Genomic DNA, 19,093 nt, shown 5'->3' with positions numbered 1-19,093 from the left:
CCTGTCCCATAGCAAACAAGCGATTACGCCTTCTTTATAAAGTTAACTAGTCGCAAGTTTGTCGTAAAAATAAATAAATAATGTAGTTGGGTTGTCGAGGTCTAAACACTAGCAGCTGTGAATCAAATAAAGTAGTTTTTTTTTTAATTCTTACACTGAATGTTTGCTGCTTCAATCCAGATGAATATTGAAAAATATTTTCCGCGATTGAAAGAGAGACGTGCATGTTGAGGATGAGGACCAGCCTGAACCGGAGGTATCAGTCTGAAACAGCTGAACAGTCCGACCAGTGTAATTAGCTATGTTATTCATTTGTTTACAATGAAGATGTGAAAATCTGCAGATAAGCCGCACCTGTGTCACCCACCGTGACACAGGTGTCACACATCCTTACGTCCCCCATAATTTTCCTTGATGGAGAAATTATCCAGGTTCTTAACTCCCAATGTGACATATATGTCACATTACAGATCTCTGACAGTGGGGGGTGGTATTCTGGAAGAAAATTCTGAAATGGGTTCTATGTGGTCTATTTAGTCTGTGTTATAACCCCTTTAATTTTCATTTAAGTAGAAATGGGTCTGGGCTCTTATGGGTTAATACAATAAAGTTCTGTGTGAGCAAGTATTAACGAAGGAATTATTTCGAAGAATTTTTATTCTACTTTTCTTAAAAGATGATTGTCCCAATTGTCCCAAACAGCCAACATGTTGGTCGGGCAGGTAAAAAGCTCAGATTTGGTAATGACCTGCAACCCACAGAATGGATGAGTGGGTCAGGGACACACAAATGACCTTAACATCACTCAAATTTTAAATGTCCCAAAGCTCCCACCATTCAGAACTGAGGAAACCTTTAAGATAATCGGCGAATTGGCTTCAAAAACCAGAACATCCAGTGGTTTTCTTTTCAAGCACTTTGGTTCCATTGTTGTTACCATCTACTTACACAATAACAGATTAAGTTCCAAAGCCAAAAGCCACAGCATCAGAATGGGCCCATTTTGTTTTGAAGCCTAATGAAAAAAGAAGAAAACAATGAAGATGCAAATTTCTTGACAGCTCCCCAAACTTTCAAAAACAGCTGCAGGTCGATGCTGGCACCGGGTGTTGGAGATGCAGTCAAACAAGTGCCCAGAATGTAAACAAAGCCTGTAAGCCTTCATATAATTAACTTTTATCTGACATTATCTGCCACATGCATAGTTTAGATAACTAAGTTTAAAATTCAAGCAAATGATTATTCTATAGTTATTTTTATTTCTGTTATGCTGTAAGGTGCATGAATGTTGTTAAATTATGAGTAGGCTTACAGTTTATTATCTTAATGGCATATAAATGGACAGGGCAGGACAATCAAATCATTAATTGCAATTATTTAGTCAACAAAAATGTCATCCGTGACAGCTCCCCCGAAAAGCAGCTGCATTGTGTTCTTGCTGTAATAGTAGTAACAGTTATAGCAGCATATGGTGTTTGAATGGTGCAGAGGCAGATGGAGATTAATTTCAACTCATAATTTAAATAACAATTAACCCAATAAAAAGTCTGGTGAACACATGGTGGAAACGTTTATCTATTTTTATTTTTTTTAAATCAACACTGTAATTTGTTTGAGCATTATTTTGCGTCCTAACTTGGAATGTTATGAAATGGAAAGGATAAATAGCTTATTTAATGCGTCCAACCAAAGTGGATGACATCTTGCATTAATTTGAGCAATTATTGACATTCTCCAATATATTGTCTAATCCCTACAGACAACATGTTTACTTGTTTGTTGAGCCAGACTGAACTGATTCAACAAACCAACTATAAATGTAATCAGGTTGAGTAAATAATAAAAAATTATGGAATATTTAGTGGAATATGTAAACCTAATGCAAAAGGTTCAGGTAATAAAGATACGTAAAAAGGTTCATGTGCAGACTTTTAAAGCCAACCTTCTGACAGACCTGCTGAGTGACTGAACAAAGCTCTTCAGAGACCTTATCAACTGTAACAGCTTCGTTCTTTGCCGAGTGAACAACCTGAAAATGAGTCAATATTATTTCCATTTGTTTGATTTTTTTTCAAATGTATAAAAGAAATAACATAAAGGTTTGATTTTTTACAATGGAACAAGAACGGCATCTTTTCCTGATCAGTATACCATCGAATCAATTAGCCATTTAGCCACAGATTGCTTTACTCTTGTCAGAATTTAAAATCCACATTGATTTAAGTAAGCCAAAAGAATGCCTGAAATTAAGGAATATTTCGAATCAATAAAATATACAAATGAGATTTAAACAATTTCCAGTATGCACGCTTTAGTTAAATTTGTACAAAACTGAGTAACAAGCAGGAATATTTTCTTCAAGTAACTTCATCATCAACCCAACAAGAATGAGCAGAAAGGGAAATAACCCATCTCTTAAGTACATCCATCATAACCAGAAACTATCTAAACTTCCTTTTACTCAAGGCAATTTTTGTATTCTCCTTCCACAAACTTTTCTGTTTCTGCAGCTAATGAAAACCCTGTCTGCAGCTAACTTTTAGGCACCATGTGCTTATCTAAAGTTAAATTACATGTGTGTTACACATCTGATTATACCTTTTGGGCAGATGGGGGGCTGAATAGTGTAAATCTGATGCCTGCACATCTGTGAGAAATTGGCTGTTCTGGAATCCTCTCCAAAAATGAAGGTCATTAAATGGAGTGGAAGAGACAGTGAATGATAAATGTCTGCTCAGGCCATATTTTCTGTAAGCATATTTAATCAAAAATGCATTTGTCTGAGAGACTTTAATATGCAATGATACTGTGACATTCATGAAACATTAGCAAAGACTGACGGCACTTTAGGTGGTGCATGTATTTTTCCATGTCTTTTAGGACTGTGGCCTTTTAGAGTCATTCTTCACACTGCTCTAAATGAAAGCTCATAAGAATGGTGACAACTTTGTTAAAGAATAATTACTGAAGCTTGATGGACCTGGTTCCAGTTAAGTTAACATTTTAACACTGTGATAGTTAATATCTCAGCAGATGTCAGAAATTTGCATCCTATCAGAGCACCGTCCCTGCCAGTAAGAGGGCTTATAATGGAAAATGATAGGAGTGTCTGTTTGGATGTCTGTTCTTCAGTGCCATTGGGTTCTGGCCTTCATGTCTCTTCTGGTGGCCTAGCCAGCAAAGCAGTTCTAAGAGGAACATCACAACACCTAGAGATCTGAGAAATGGTGTTTGGAAATGTTTTGGTTTTTACACTTTTAATGGTCTAATAACAAACGAAGATAAGGCCATTTGTTGACTTGTCTGTGGATTCAACTGGAAGCTTGTTACCCATCCATGTGAGTCAGCAGAGACATCACATATCAGCGAGTGAATGTCAGGCACAGCCAGTCAGCAGGTCCCTTTGTTAGAGAGACTTGTAGAAATGCCATCACCAGCAAGACAGAAAGATGTATATGCAAAGATCTGCAGCCTACCAGAGTTGTTTTGGGAGGGGAGTTTCAGGAACTTATCATGCTTATGATGAAATTGGAGCTACGATATACTTGACAATTGCATCCTGTGTCATGAGGAACTGAGAGGAAGACTCACAGCTGTTCATGTTACAGAAAGCATCTGCAGCACAGTGGATGAATCTAACAACTTCAGCTATAGCTGTCACCATGGACAGATTGTGAGTTTAGAGCACCGTGTGTGTGTGTGTGAGGATGGGTGACATTTGAATGCATTTAAAGCCCTGCATGTTTATCAAAAAATCAAGTTTGTATGAATTTTAGATAAAGTGAAAGTCCTTATTGTTATCATGTGAACAGTAGAGCAGCTGTTTGTGTCAAAAATGTGCACCGGGTCAAAGGTAAAACGAATAGCAGTGATCTGGCTGGTAAGTTCAACTAAGTCCATGTAGATCAAATGTACTATATTTGGAACCTTAGAGGGGAAGTTAACAACAATTTGCTATATGAAGATGTAACAATCTTCCTGTAAGACGGCACAGTCAATCTCTGAATCTCGTAATGTCAGCTCTTCTGTTTTGCCCTGTCATGCAGTCTGCAGCACGCGACCTTCCAGATTTTCCTCCACAGAAAACTAAATTCTTCAGGTAAAAAGCCTCAAACAAGCAGAAGAAGAGGCTTAAGACCAGGGTTAACTAAGCTGTGGTTTACCAAGGTCATAAATCGCACATTTTACTCTGTGAGAATACATTTATGACTTTAAAAAAGCTGTCACAATGAAGAGTCTAAAGAGAGACTATGATTATTTGCATTTGGTAAATTATATTTTGGGGACATAGGAAATAAATGTTGATTGTGGTGTGGCACTATAGCTACTCTTAGCAATGACTGTAATGAAAAAAACTATCTATATAGTCTATAGTATATCTATATATATCTTTCAAGAATAATTTACGATTAGAATTTACATAAATTCTTCTTGAAAGTTAGATGACAACTTAGCTTTCGAGTTAATAAAGTCAACAAGCTCCAGTTCTGTGCTAAAGTCTTGAGTCAGTCCACATTTCTCTATATGTTGCCAGAGAAAAAGGAAATGGGTGCAGTGATTAATTCAGACATGCAAACACAGATGAAAACACAGTTTACAAGCAAACTAAAGTTTGTTCAATTCTAATAAGCTTGAAAGTCAAGATTTGGAATGGCCACCTTTACTTATCAATGCAACATGAACCTTCTTAGAAAAACTTTCTTGAAATTTCTTCAAGTTGTCATCACAAATTGTTCTCGAGGCTTCTTGAAGGACACTGAAAGGCTCTTCTTTGGATGTTGGCTCAATACCACTTTCCCTGACAACTGTAATCTTTGGTATTTTTTTTTTTTTACTAACAAAACACATCAGAACAAATTATTATTATTATCTTTGTAAAAGGCTTATTGTAAGAAAGAGCCGAAATATACAATTAAGAATAGGTTATTTGCCTAATGATTCGTTATGTATAGGCACAACACAGGTTCATCCCTTGAGTTATAAACATTTTTTAAGCCTCGATGATTAAATAGGTCTTAAAAGATTGTGAGAAAGTCTGGCTCTTTGGAATCAAAATATGAAGAAATGAGGGGAGTATCAAGACTTGCATTGTCCTGTACCTCGATTTTAGGACCAGCTACAATGGAAAGTCTGCCAGAATGTGGTGTCATTGTCAGGGTACAGCACTTTTCCCCCAACAGAAAGCTCTGCTGGCACACAGTGCTCCAGTCAGAAGTTTTTACTTTAATTTTTCTGTTGGAAACATTCAATGTTTGAAAGTCTTTTCTATGATACACTATGATACTGGCATTTTAGAGTTTGTCGTGTACTGGAAAACACCCAAAAATGTTGGCTCTTCCTGCCCCCAGTGGCATTTACTAATTTTGCATCCATGAAACACTTTGACAGTGGCTCTACTGGCGGGAGAGGCCTTCAGGGCTTCTGAGAATATGCAGAGGGCAAATCAGGCTTCACAAGTTGAGTAATGGGAACTTGTATTGTGGGCATCAATTCATTAGTAAAAGACATTTGTTTAGAGAATTACATGTGGAGGCTGAACTTTTAATTGAATGTTCTTACATTATTTCTGTTTCATACGTGTCTAATAATCTTAATATAAAGCAAAGGTATCTTGTGTAGAACAACATTTCTTTAAGCAAGCTGATAATACCCAGCTGACAACAATAACCTGCTTATTCATCACTGCTCTAGATGCTTCCCTGCCTTCAGCTTAACATCCCAGAACCTCCCACAGTTGTCTCATCTGCCTGAGCAGCTCCATGGTCAAAGAGGGGATTTGGCAGCATTACAATTACAGGGCAGATATCCAAATTCTCTGAGCCTCCACTGTAGTTCCTCCCCTCACAGTTACTGTCCTTTACTCCCACCTCATGTTCACTTTCTACTCTTTTATTACAGCTCATCCCACCTCCTTTACTTCATAGTCTTCAGGAAAGCATATGTCAAACTTTTTCTTTTGATAACTTCTCAGACAATCTGCTAACACAGAGTACAAGTCCAATTAGCTGACATATACCTTCTTTTTGTGATACATTGAATGGGCCTTATATAGAGGTACAAGGGACTGATGTTTTGAAAAAATATGACAACTGACTAAATGTAAACCTTGAGCAGGGAGATTGATCGTGGGCCTGAAGTGAAAAACATGATTTCACAGAAAGCAACAACTTGAGCTTTGTGGTGTAGTAAATAGTGGGCAGTGACACTCAAGGGAAGCTTTAAGTATTAGTTTAGGTGAGCAAATAACATTTACACCACATCTGTAGATACAGACGTGGGTTCTGTCCAATCAGAAGCAACAACTGTTGTCGTAACATATTCCGTAAAATGTTTATGTTTAATGTTTGGTACATGTTGTTACATTTTGTCTTTTGCTTTGGCAATTGTTATTTCAGGGCCACCGTACAGACTGGATGAACTGGTGAAACATTGTGACTTCTGATTTACTTAAAAAAAAAAAAAAAAAAAAAAACATCAGTTTCTTTAGAACAAAAGATTGCTCTCTTTAAAAAAAGATGATTAATGTTGATTTCAAATTTGGAATAGTTGTAGAGCCCTGCGTGGTACTGTTTTCTTAATCTTGCCTCCTCTCACAGGATTGCTGATCATTACCACCTGCTCTAATGAGACTTGCGTGAGACCCACAGAATCCCAAATACCAATGCACCAATCTATGCGAATCGCCTAACAAATGCAATGCTACTTAAAGCAACACAATACAGCAGTGGTCTGGTAATACCATATGGTCATACTAGCATGAAGCCAAAATGAGAAAACAACACAGGTGTCATTGGCCCCATAAATCACATGTATATAACAGATATTAATTACAAGGGGTAAAAGTGAGTACAAGGCAAACAGGGCAGATAAACAACATTCAACATCAAACTTACTTTCTGTTATAAATGCATATCAACATAAGAATAAAATACTAGTATCACAGTGTGTAACACATAATGGAACAAGAAGAAAAAAAATCTAACTTTTGTCTTTCTGACAAACACTATGACACCAAAGTAAAGTCCTGCTTTAATCTTATTCTCAGCTTTTTTTGTTAACTCCAACAATGTGGTTAAAGCTAGCCAAGCACCAGGGCCATAGTCTCTCCAGGAAGCACACTTTTGTTTGAGTCAGTCATAGGGGATCCAAATCCCCATGTAGCCCTCTGGTTGGTTGCTCTTTGTTATCAAGGGAAATAGTTCAAAGAGAAGATATATATAAAGAATAAAAAAAATCTCAATGCTAAGGCACTCTCCAAGTTAAAATGTCTATTTAAGTCGACACGTCCTACATGGACTGTTAGAGCCCATGGGTGCTCAATTTTGGGTGCAGGTCAGTCTGTATTAGTGTTTACTGGCTGACTAGTCATTAAAGAGAAAAGTGTTTGCCGTCAGTCAGTCGATTAAAATATAACGGTTAATATTTTCAATTTTTATCAATCCATAATCCAGCATGTTGCTTTATTTTGCTGGATCAGCATACACATCATCACTCTGAGTTTTGGCAAAAGACATATCTGATAATATATGTGGGCTCTGGAGAATAGTGACATGTTTCTTATACTTCAGTGAACCAGATCAGAGCACCCTTTCCTTCCTTTGTCTCATCCACTTATCTCCACTTCGGTTACTTCTCTACTTTTCCCTCATTATCCCATTTTCTTTTCTGCTTTAATTACCTTTCCTGCCTTCCAAAGTCATCTTAAGACTGAATACCTAAGTTCAGATTTCAACAAGTATAAAGGTAGGTCTGTCGGTCAAATGGCGAAGCTAGAGTTGATCATCCAACTCTACAGTGTTCAAATGAACCAGTTTGAGTTGGTGTCATTTATTGTTTTTCCTCTAATTTTCTATGAAGGCATAAAAAAAGCAAAAGGAAAAGCTAATTAATGCAGCCTTCTTTACCACTCCATACAGTGCACAATGCTACAGCTTTCAGCTAAATTAATATACATGGATTCCCAACTAAATAAATTAAATCCTGCTTTGTTAAAAGGTTGCCCATGTGGTAATCAGTGTTTAATTACAATTTGAAATCACCACCTACAAATTGTGATGCCTCGTTTTAGTAGAAGATTGGTTGCCTTGGTAATTTCTCTGTCAGTTTTTTTTCCAACCAACAGGATTTTTTTTATTTTTTTAGGATTTTGCTCATTTAACTGTTCTCAAGAGAGCCGGGGGATCTGAGGGACGCAGAGAGTTCATGTCCCCAGCTTTAAAGCTTCTGACGACATACCTGCCATGCAGGTAAGCAGGATAGTGAAGAGAGATGAGGTGAAGAGAAAGGAGTAAAGAGCTTGTTATCCTGAGCCCTCTGGCTCTGTCTTCTCTGTCTTCTCTGTGGCCACTGAGCACCCTAACCCAGAGTTGAGCATTCCGTGTCTTCCCTTTCATATTTCTCTCATTCTGTCAACTGGTTTCTGTCGGGCCCTGACGAAGGCAAGTTGGTGGACAAATCCAATCAAGCAGAACACCATGGTTGATGCAAGACTATTTGTTTTAGGAGGAAGAAGAGAAGTCTCTCCTTTTCTGGCTCTCTGGGCAATTTGGTTTGAGATGTCAACTTAATGTGAGCACGAGGGTAATATAAAAATATATCAACCTGTGACAAGAATGGCTTGTGTGTATTTGAGAGGCGTGTGGAGAAATAACTACCTCTAAAATTTTTCAATACATTAAGCAGAGTAATACAGATTACTTTTGTAGCTGCAGAAGAATCTGTTGGTTTTCTTAGCTAGGAAATTGTTTTTGAATTGGCTCTATTTGAACGAATTGGATTATTTTATGAATTATGATTATTATTAATTAATTGAATTCCAATTGGCTTGAATTGGACTTACTATCTAAGTGCCTTGAGATGACATTTGTTGTATTTGGCGCTATATAAATAAAAATGAATTGAATTGAATAGAAGATGAAAAGATATTTTTTTCTTTCTTTTTTTGAAGTTCAAAGCATGATATCGGCTTCCATATGCCTTGAATCAGCCCAGAGTCTGATGCAAATGTTGCAGATGATTAGTGGCATAACTCATCTGTATTTCAAAGAGACCAATCATTAACCAAGCCTTCTGGTGGCCGAGAGAACAATCGCGACTGGATATTGGTTCACATTTATGTTCGAAACCTAATCACAAAGTTGATAGGACTCTGTCAGGTAATTTTGTGCTCCAGCGATTTTAGAAAGCACTTTGATATATACGCTTCAGAGTTAAAACAGACAGCTTATCTGATCAGCAAGTGTTTGTTTTTTTATGATAAATTACACACAAGCTAAGGTCAAAATAATGGGACCACCCAAATATCAACATTAAGTCTCCCCACAGTGACAGATGGGATTTCTATTCTACAACGGCTCCATTTCTACAACAAGTTATATGCCCTCAGGGAGCTGAATTAATTGTAGTAATTTCTAATACATGGGATGCAGCACTTCACAATCACAACCCCACTGTGATAATCACACAGTTAGAGACTAACAAAAGCAAGAGAGTGGGCTGAAGGTTGTGGATTACATTTCCTCGAAATTTTAAGTAAAGATGACTAAAAGATCTAAGAGTGTGAACATCTCAGCAAGAGGTTCAAAATATATATATTTTTTAAAAACTTCTTTGTCAGTGAGTCTCAAGTGCCACTTATCTTCAATTCACTTAGAAATGTGGCCTTTACATTTTACATACAGGTTATTTCCAACAACTTAATGTGAAGCAATCTTGTTTCTCACATATTTTATTTAATAATAGCACAATATCACTGCCCTCCACTATCTTAAATGCCTCTTTTTATTGGTTACTGTTTAACTTACCTTGGCAACCACAGCTTTTTATTACAAAACATTAGGGTTGTGCCATATCAAGTTTTATGAACTGTAAACATAATGATGTATATATATATATTGTGTGGTATTATGTATTACTCATCTCATACCATATATAATATTAAACCAAATACCCACCATAGTGGACATAGTATGCCCCTGATACACAAGGCCAAAGTCACACAATACCCAGACGAGCCTTTTCCACAAGCTTCTCAATCATTGACCAGATCATGGATTATTTAAAAAAAAAAAAAAAAAACATGTTGACATGCGAGAAGTCACTGAAACTTTAATGCGTCCATGAATTTCAGTTGTAGGCTACTGTAGTGTTCAGTCAGGTTTACATTGACAAATATTAATCAATCTGATTTATACAATGGCCGACACGTGCAAACGCGCTGCAAACGGCGAAACAAATCCAACAGTAAAACGCTGCAAGAGAAAAATGCGGCAATCATAAAAACGACCGGAGCACACACGCTGCAACCCCCAAAACACATGCAAGAGAAAAATGCCCTGCAAACTTTAAAACACAACGGAAGTTCACCAGGCCACTAGGGGGTCTCGACCTACCATATTAATGAAAGAGAAGAAAGTCAAAAGGTACGTTGTCATTTATGTCTTTTTTAAAACACTTGGTCGTAATATTTTACTTTGTTATAGAAGAGCAGGGGAGTTATGTCGCTATAATAAGGTAAAAGATTACGGCCAAGTGTTTAAAAAAGACATAAATGACAACGTACTCTTTCATTAATATGGTAGGTCGAGACACCCTAGTGGCCTGGCGAACTTCCGTTGTGTTTTGAAGTTTGCAGGGCATTTTTCTCTTGCATGTGTTTTGGGGCGCGTGTGCTTCGGTCGTTTTTGTGATTGCAGCGTTTTACTGTTGGATTTGTTTCGCCGTTTGCAGCGCATTTGCACGTGTCGGCCACCGTAGATTTAAGTCATTTTAATTACATTCAAACTTCAGCATTTACTTCAACACTGAAACATTTGGAAAGCCAAATGTTTCCATGCTGCAAACCTTTAACCAGGATGAAAGTTTTGACATGTCAAAAGTTGGCCTGGTAGCTAATCCTCAGAAAATATTACAAGAGCAAGAAACATTTTGCTTTCCGATCTCTCTTTCCAAATAAACACACACAGACTGCCTTCTCTTCCTGTCTATAAACAAGCAGAGAATAAAAATGGACAGCTCAGTTCACTCTGTGCACAGTTCAAGAGCCTGTGGATGAAACTCAGAGTTCTCTTGACTGAATTTATTGTTCAGGAATGAAGCACTGTATTAGACAAGATGTTCAACAATCCTCTACTCCTCTAGAGCCTCCAACAAAAAATGTCTCCACACGTAAACACATTTATTCTGAATTCTTGAAACCACTGGTTTGTGTACTTCTGTGTGAAGTTTCGAGTTTGGCATTTAGTTGTTGCCATCTTGGTGATTTTTAAAGCCAGAAGTGGCCATATTTGGACAAAAAGATAGAGCTACAGTGATAATTTTAAAGCCAACTGAACAGATGCATCTTTAAGGATACACAACGTCTGAATTATGGAATTATTTTCAAAGAAACCACCAACACAATGATCAGAATCAGGCTAACAATCAGACTAACACGACCACACAGACTTGTGGGGAAAAAAAATCCCTGACTTAGTATTTTATTAGAGAGTTTTGAGAATAGGAGTCATTTGAAACTAATGGTGCATTTACGCAATCGATTACGCAATTTGGTAGCATACTTCAACACTTCACCTGGTTTACAACGACCCCCAACAAGTCTTCATAAAACAGTGCTGTGCTCCAAGATTCTCAAGGTACTAGAATTTCAAACTCAGTACCAAAACCTAGAAAAATACTCAATACTACACTATTTATGCTAAGTAGGGGACATAAATGTTTTTTATGATTAACATGGCTGTTAAACGGTGACACGAAATTATCACGAGGTGTGAGTGGGAGCACCCGGCCACTGGGGAGAACAAGCCAGTATATTTCTAGTGCCGGTCCCAAGCCCGGATAAATTTGGAGGGTTGCGGGGGCATCCGGCATAGATCGACTCGCTGTGTCAATCACTGATAAAGGGAGAGGTCGAAAGAAGTTGAAGAAGGGACATAAATGTTTTTAATAAAAAATTCCAGATTTACTTTTCCCACTTCGCAGCATTGCTGCTCCTAACTGAAGAGAGGCGAAGCAGCACTGACTAAATGCAACAGTTTCACATTTTTTTCCTCTTGAATGCATTACTGATAAATGATTTATTTCTTTATAAACAAATGAATCACAAAAATGAGAAAACGTTTATCTTAAAGGAAAAATGTCACAACAAAGTCTGCACACTACCGTTTACTGTGCCTTCACAGGGTTTACTTTTTAAATGTTTTTTTTTTGTGACTTTTTATTTAGATTTTTAGATTAACCATTAGTGTATACATCTATTCATTGTGTACAATATTTTATTAGTTTATACTCATTATTACTCATTGTAATAATCCTAAATGGGTCCTCAGTCACCCACTCTTCTCTCATGTAAGTGCAGACTGAAACAACAATAAACCTTCTGAATCCTTCCAAAAAAAGAACGAAAAGATTCAGTTGAATTTTGTTTGAGGCCAAAAATGATCTCTTGATTTTAATCCCTTCTTTATTTTTTTTAAAGAAATAAAGCCGTTTGGTTGGCATTTCTTTAGGCTAAAATCTCTGTCCTAACATGTCTGAACATGATGTTAAATCTCTACATTCGAATAAATGTTGACTGTAAATACTGATGAGTTGATTTAAAGACATTTGACATGAACAAAAGGTCTGACAAAAAGGATTTGTTCAGATGAAATGTTTTGTTCAAATATAAAGTTTAAGCATGCCACACATTTCACCTTACATACTTGAAAGTATATCAAACTGTAGTTTTGACAAATTACTGTAATTTGACGTAATGATGGTGTTTTTCCTCCAATCAACAACAATATAATCAAGCAATTGGCAAGAAGCTGAGCCCAGCAGCTTCTCATCACCAGCAGCACTTCTGGATCACAAAAATGTAGCTTGAAGTAAACAACTGTTTTCATGCAAGATGTCCCCGAATGTTTTTGCGACAGTCACAAGTAATCTAAAATCCATGATTCTCCATGTTGCCTTCACTTACTACATTTTTGTCTACTGACATTTACACAACAATGGAACTTGTTTGGTTACAGGCATGTTATTAGCTGTATAATCGTGTCTGTGACCTTCCAGCCAAAGACTGTATCGTTAAGTCATCCAGCCAAGCTTGCAGAATTAATTTCCAGTAAACAAAATGCTCACACTTGGTTGATTGGGATTCAAATGTCTATTCAGAGTACCACTTCAGTGGAGGTCAGACCTGGCACAGGCTGAGCATTCATAGCAGCACCACAGCAGAAGAGCAAATGCTAACTGCACAGATGAGGCAGACTTTCACCAAAAATCACTGGCAGGTCTCCCTCTGCGCCCGTAGGATGATTCTGCAGCTTTATCTCACCGAGGCCTTACCAGAGACCAAGACTGACACATTCCTGTGGGTTCTCTGCACTCTATGCAGACAAAGAAAACTGCCAGACAGAGATGTGTGAGGGGATGCTTACTGTGCCCTTAAGGATTTATGCCCTGTATTCTTTGAAGTCTTGCTGCAATCTCCGTAATTGCCTGGCCTTTGAGGACTAATTGCTTGTCTGTGGCATCATGGCATAGTGCAAATCCTGAATGGAAGACTCACTTTAAAAATGAGGGGTCTTCAGTTCCTGCTTGTTTGAAATATCTAGAACGCAAAATAAAGACACTTCGTGGCTATGTGGTGCTTTGGCCTCCTTGACATACCTGGAAAATCCCAAGCGAACATACAGCACAGTATTTCCAACATTTAGAAAACATCTAAACATATCCCAGACTGCACGAAATACCAACAACAAATACTCCTGCCATCACCACTGCTACTAATACTGCTTTAGGAGCTCTCCAGAAACTTTAAATGGGAAAAACTATAAATTGTTCCCACACTAGCCAGTGGGCATTGTAATGGCTTTCCAATACTGGTACTCATAATATCATTGTACCTGCAAATACCTCTGCTACCACCCTTTTAAAATAAACTGCACCCTTATTATTACTGCTATATAGATACTTTAATTCTTTGTGCCTCCAGTGATACTGCTCACTCTACAGCTACTGCTTCCATTATTGGAATAGTGTGACCACTTTTTCTACTAAACATTATTGCTAACAATCTCTGATGGTTTTACAAATGCACATACCATTAATGCAACACATGCCAAAAAGAAATGCACTGCTAATAAATGATGGGGCATATGACCCTAAGCTCAGAAGAGTGTATTTAAGAGTGTAAGAGGGGTCATTTCAAATGAAACTCTACAAATATGAAATTTGTATCGTTCCCTTAAATTCATGTGATCAATAACAAATGAAGCCTCGCGACTGGCTTGTTTGAAGATGCACATGAATTTGCATCGCTGATTTTCTTTCCTCCAACCAAGTTTTTCAAAACCAATTTTACATTTCTAAACAGCATGGCATTTTTCAATACTGTCATTAGCTCAACTGAAACGTGCAAATAAAATGTAAAAATAAAAGAATTACAAAACAAAGTTGAAATAAAACAAGAAATTGGCAACAGAGCATGCAATGCTCACTTATCCTTATACAGAAATGCAGCATGTGTGTTTGTTGCTGTTGATGGAGCAAGTTGGGACAATATATTTGCCTATGTAGCAACATTTTTTAATTGGTATTAACTCATAAGGAAAGAGTTTTTATTTAAATTTTTATGTAATTTGTAGCTTAAGAAAAGAAAACGTGACTAACAAAAAAAAAAAAAAAAAGAACAGTGAGAGGCACAAATTGCCTTAAGCAAATTCAGGGTCTAGAATAGTTACATGAAATGAAATAACTTTTTAGCACTGGTGCACAATAGCTTAAACTGTCTATTCAGGGTTCAACTTCAGGGGATGTCAGACATAGCCTGGATGCCAGCCGAACTTGGCCCCGCCAATAAAATGTTTGGTCGGGAAGTTCGGTCTGGCTCTGCTCAGTTGGGAAATCTCTATGCTCGACATCGCGACAGTCGACCCAATCAGATTGCCAGGACGGGCTTTATACGATGATGGACAGATGATCAACAGGGACATTATCGACTACGTCACTAAAGAGCGCTTGGTTTGAATTCGTTTGAAACAAACATGGCTGCCGCTGAAGAGCTAGGGTGTGTAGATTCTGCCATCAAGTCTGTTCTAGGCAAGGCAAGGCAAGGCAATTTTATTTATAGAGCACAATTCATACACAGGGCAATTCAAAGTGCTTCACAGCTACATAAAATCACAAGAAGGCAACAAAATCATTAAAAAGAAACAAAAAATAAAATAAAGAAATTAAAAACCCATTAAAATAATCATTAATTAATTAAAAAGCAATAATAATGGTGACCCCGAATTCGTGACATTTTGCATCTGGATCCCGGCGGAGCGTGTCCTCTGTGCCCCGACAACCGACATCAGCTGTGAAAAGCCGGCTGGCAGGTAGGATCTTTTTCCTACCATCACGCAGCGGATTTCTGTTGGTGGAGCACAGCTGACGGCTTTTTCCGGCTTCCCCAAATCAAAAGAACACAAGAGAAGGACGGATTCTGCATAGGTAAGCATTTCATTGTTTACCTCTGCGCAGGGGGGCTGTTGAAATTGTTTTGGAAATTTTGGGCCAAGAGGAGCCGAATGTTTGAATTGAGATAAAAATTGGGTAAACAGCAGCTTATGTGAGAGCAGACAGCTGTGAGCAGTTGGTCTGGCTATTGTGTTGTTGTATTTTTTTTGTGGTGATTAAGGAAGGGCTAGTCGCTGCGCTCCGGCAGGTAATGAATCGGATGAATTCAAACTGGATTAAAGCTGCAGTCGGCAGGTTTTCAAAATTGCGAGTCTAAAGTCGGAAAATTCGAACTGATACAACTTTCAGGTCCCTCCCCCAACCTCTAACAAGCTCCGAATCGCCCCCCAAACCCCTCCCCCTCTGTGGACGAGGTTGTGCACGTGAGTTCACACCAGTGTGAGCGCACACAAGCTGGGGCAGACTCACGCTCAGCAGCGTGTGCACAAGCTGTGATTGACAGGTAGGATTCCTCCACCTTAACTTGATTGGTTAAAAACAGCCGGGAGCGCTCGGTTTTTGCAAGCATGATTACAGGCTTCAGAGGGAGCTACAGATTTTGTTATTTTTCCTAAACAGCCTATTTAATATTCTACTTCAAGAATCCCATGACAGTTCAAGCTAATATGACTAAAAAAAAGTTGCCGACCGCAGCTTTAATGAATAAGCTTTGAAGAAGCGAGCAGGTTGTAAAGCAATCGCTAATGGTGTTTCTTGCGACCACCAGCCATCCTTCAATGCATTGGGGGAAGGAATACTGGCGGAAGTACGGGGCACATTATGGTCATTAAATATATGTGGAAATCATTTTCACTAGTCAAGGAGTAGACGAATACTGATAATTGATTGACTTGCGAACATAAAAGTTTGAGGGTTGGATCAATAAGACTTTCTAGAAAACTCTGAAATGAAAAAATCCAGTTCTATAAGGGGCACATTTTAAATATATGTTTATATCATTTTATATCTGCTTAGAACTCTTTGGAGTTATCCGAGACCTCAGTATAAAGACATTTTGAGAAAAAATTCAAATTCGTTCAGGAATTGGCCACAGGAGATTATTATAAGAGGTCATAGGGAAGCTGATAAAGTAGCTACACGTCAGCATCTGTTGCTTTGGTCCTTAGAGACCATATCACGAGGCTTGTAGAGAAAACACATTTTGTATTTCATATATTGCCGACACCAACGTCTCCTGAAAAATTAAAAGTCTAAATGAAAGAAATTGTTAATTTAAAACTGTAAAGATTTGAACAGTGACTGACACAAAACTTTGATCGACTGACTTGGTGTGTGTGTGACCGGTCTTTGTCTTTGTCTGTCGATGTGTGTGAAATCCTGCTGTTTTATGTGAATGTAAAAAAAAAAAAAAAAAAAAAAAAAAGAAGAAAAGAAAAAAGTTATTGTGTGAGAAATCAAGGTTCCAACTCATCTCATCCCTTGACTTTTGAGTATTTTTAGTATTTTGAGTTAACACATAGGGTTAACACAAGTCTTACATATAATCTTAGGCTAAATAAAAGATTGAGCGAGTGCAGAGACACTTAGATTTGCTTCCTGGTTATAATTTGCTTCATTGTTATAGTTGCCGCATTGATAGTTTGTTGAAATAAGGTGTTGTTACAGTGATGAGCTGTGAAACGCTGTGTGCGGATTTCTTTAATATTGTGAATTTTGGTTGAGTGCATCTTATTATTATTGAATTATTGAATACTGCTGTAATTTGTGTTAAGGTTTCTAAAGTTCTATTTTCAACAGACTTGTTGAGGGTGTTTGGGTTTCAGGGAGGACAGCGAGGTGCTGCGCGTGCACGCTGCTTGTGCAGATACACGCTGTCTCGTCCTTGACATTCTGATGCTGTTCCACAATATTCGTGTGTGATCACATTTTCTTTCCGGTTTGTCTTCCAGGGCACTTTATTGTTGAACTGTAATAATTATTAGTTTTCTTTAGGTAATGTGCTAATTGCAGAGTTGTTATCAGTCGAGTAAATGAGGGTTTCGCAAACCTAGGGGAGAGTTTCTGTCCCTAGGCCATTTGATTCATCACGCCATTCGACGTGGATGTTGACATTCCTGATAAAGAAAGTTTTCGCTTATGCATCGTTTCTGTATCTTTTGCTGTATTTCTCCCTGTCCACAGCGTGTTAAATTGTATTTCTTTCTCTTTCTTAACAAACGCCATTTTGAGGTGAAGAATAGTGCAATTGTTATTTCTGTATTGTTTGGTTTGTATTTCTCCCTGTCCACGGCTGGACAGATTGTATTTCTTTCTCTTTCTTTATTAGTTACAAAAGTGTGACAAACGCCATTTTGAGTTAGGGTGTGGTTCAATTGTTATGTCTTGTTCATAAGATTACAGATTGGGAGGAGTTAATAAGAGCCTAGGAGGCAGGCTAAGTGGTGTGTCCATATTTGATTGGTTAGAATTCACGTGGTTCATTGGAGGCGGGCTTAGAGGTGTGTTCATATTTGAGTGGTTAGAAGTTACGTGTCTCAGACATGTTTCATTGGAGATAGATTTAGAGGTGTGTTCAGATTTCATTGGTCAAAAATTTTCATGTCATTGGTCAGAATTGACGTAGCTGTTGCGTGCAATGTATCATCTGGATGGGTGGAGAGACACTGGCCCTCATTTATCAAGCCGTCGTAGAAAGCATCGTTGATATGAGCGGAGAACTCGTCGTACGCAGAGGCTCAAGTGAGATTTACAGAACATGCGTACCACACCAATCCCATCGTAAGACCGAGCGGCTGTTGATAAATCCAGCAGCTGAAATCCGTCTTAATTTGCGAACTGGATAGACGAAAGGCGGCAAAAGAAACGCTGTCAACAGCGTTGACAGCTGGGACGGCTGTCAACAGCGTTGGCGATGTAAATCGCAGACCGGACGAGTTATGTATTTTCCCCTACTGTGATGGTCAATAAAATGTGATAAACTCCAGATTAAATGAAATCTAAAATTGAACGATGTTTTACTTTTTCTCCAATAAGATCAGGAAGAAGTGGTCCGATATGAAATTTACCACCAAAGGAGGTCGCAGCTCTCTGGGGGGGGGGGGGGGGGGGGGGGGGAGCTCCGATCCAGGTTTGGATTTGAGTGCCTTGGAGGAGAGGGTGGCTGGCCTGATCGGAGCTATGTCTTTGCATATGCGCAGCGTTAAAGTGCCTCTCCTGTACGGCTCATAAGCCACTCATCATTTTCCCGAAAGAAATCCTGCCTGATGCGTGCGTTCAGGTCCTCTAACAAAGCCAGATCTGCCATCGTTTTGCCATTACCGCGCCGCTAGAATCACCTCTTAAATAGGCGGTTGAATAATGAGCCATCACTCTTCCAATTACGGAGTTGTACTTGTTTAATTTTTTTATTTATTTAATTTGCGTTTATGTTTATATTTATGTTGAAGTCAAATAAAACATGGGCCTTCTTTGAAGTGATAAGTCTGTAATTTTAACCTAGGGATTTGTTGCGACTCATGAGGCACGCACTAGTGACGCTGCTGTTTATGCTATTGCAGTCACCGCAAGTCAAAATGGAAAAGTGCGTACACTGCTTCAGACCTGTCGTGGCGATTTCATCTTTCCTGCGCTCACGATGGATTTGATA

This window comes from Odontesthes bonariensis, chromosome 13 (genome assembly GCF_027942865.1).
Source record: "Odontesthes bonariensis isolate fOdoBon6 chromosome 13, fOdoBon6.hap1, whole genome shotgun sequence".
Classification (NCBI taxonomy): domain Eukaryota; kingdom Metazoa; phylum Chordata; class Actinopteri; order Atheriniformes; family Atherinopsidae; genus Odontesthes; species Odontesthes bonariensis.
The sequence above is the reverse complement of the archived record's forward strand: the minus strand, read 5'-3'. Positions refer to the sequence as shown.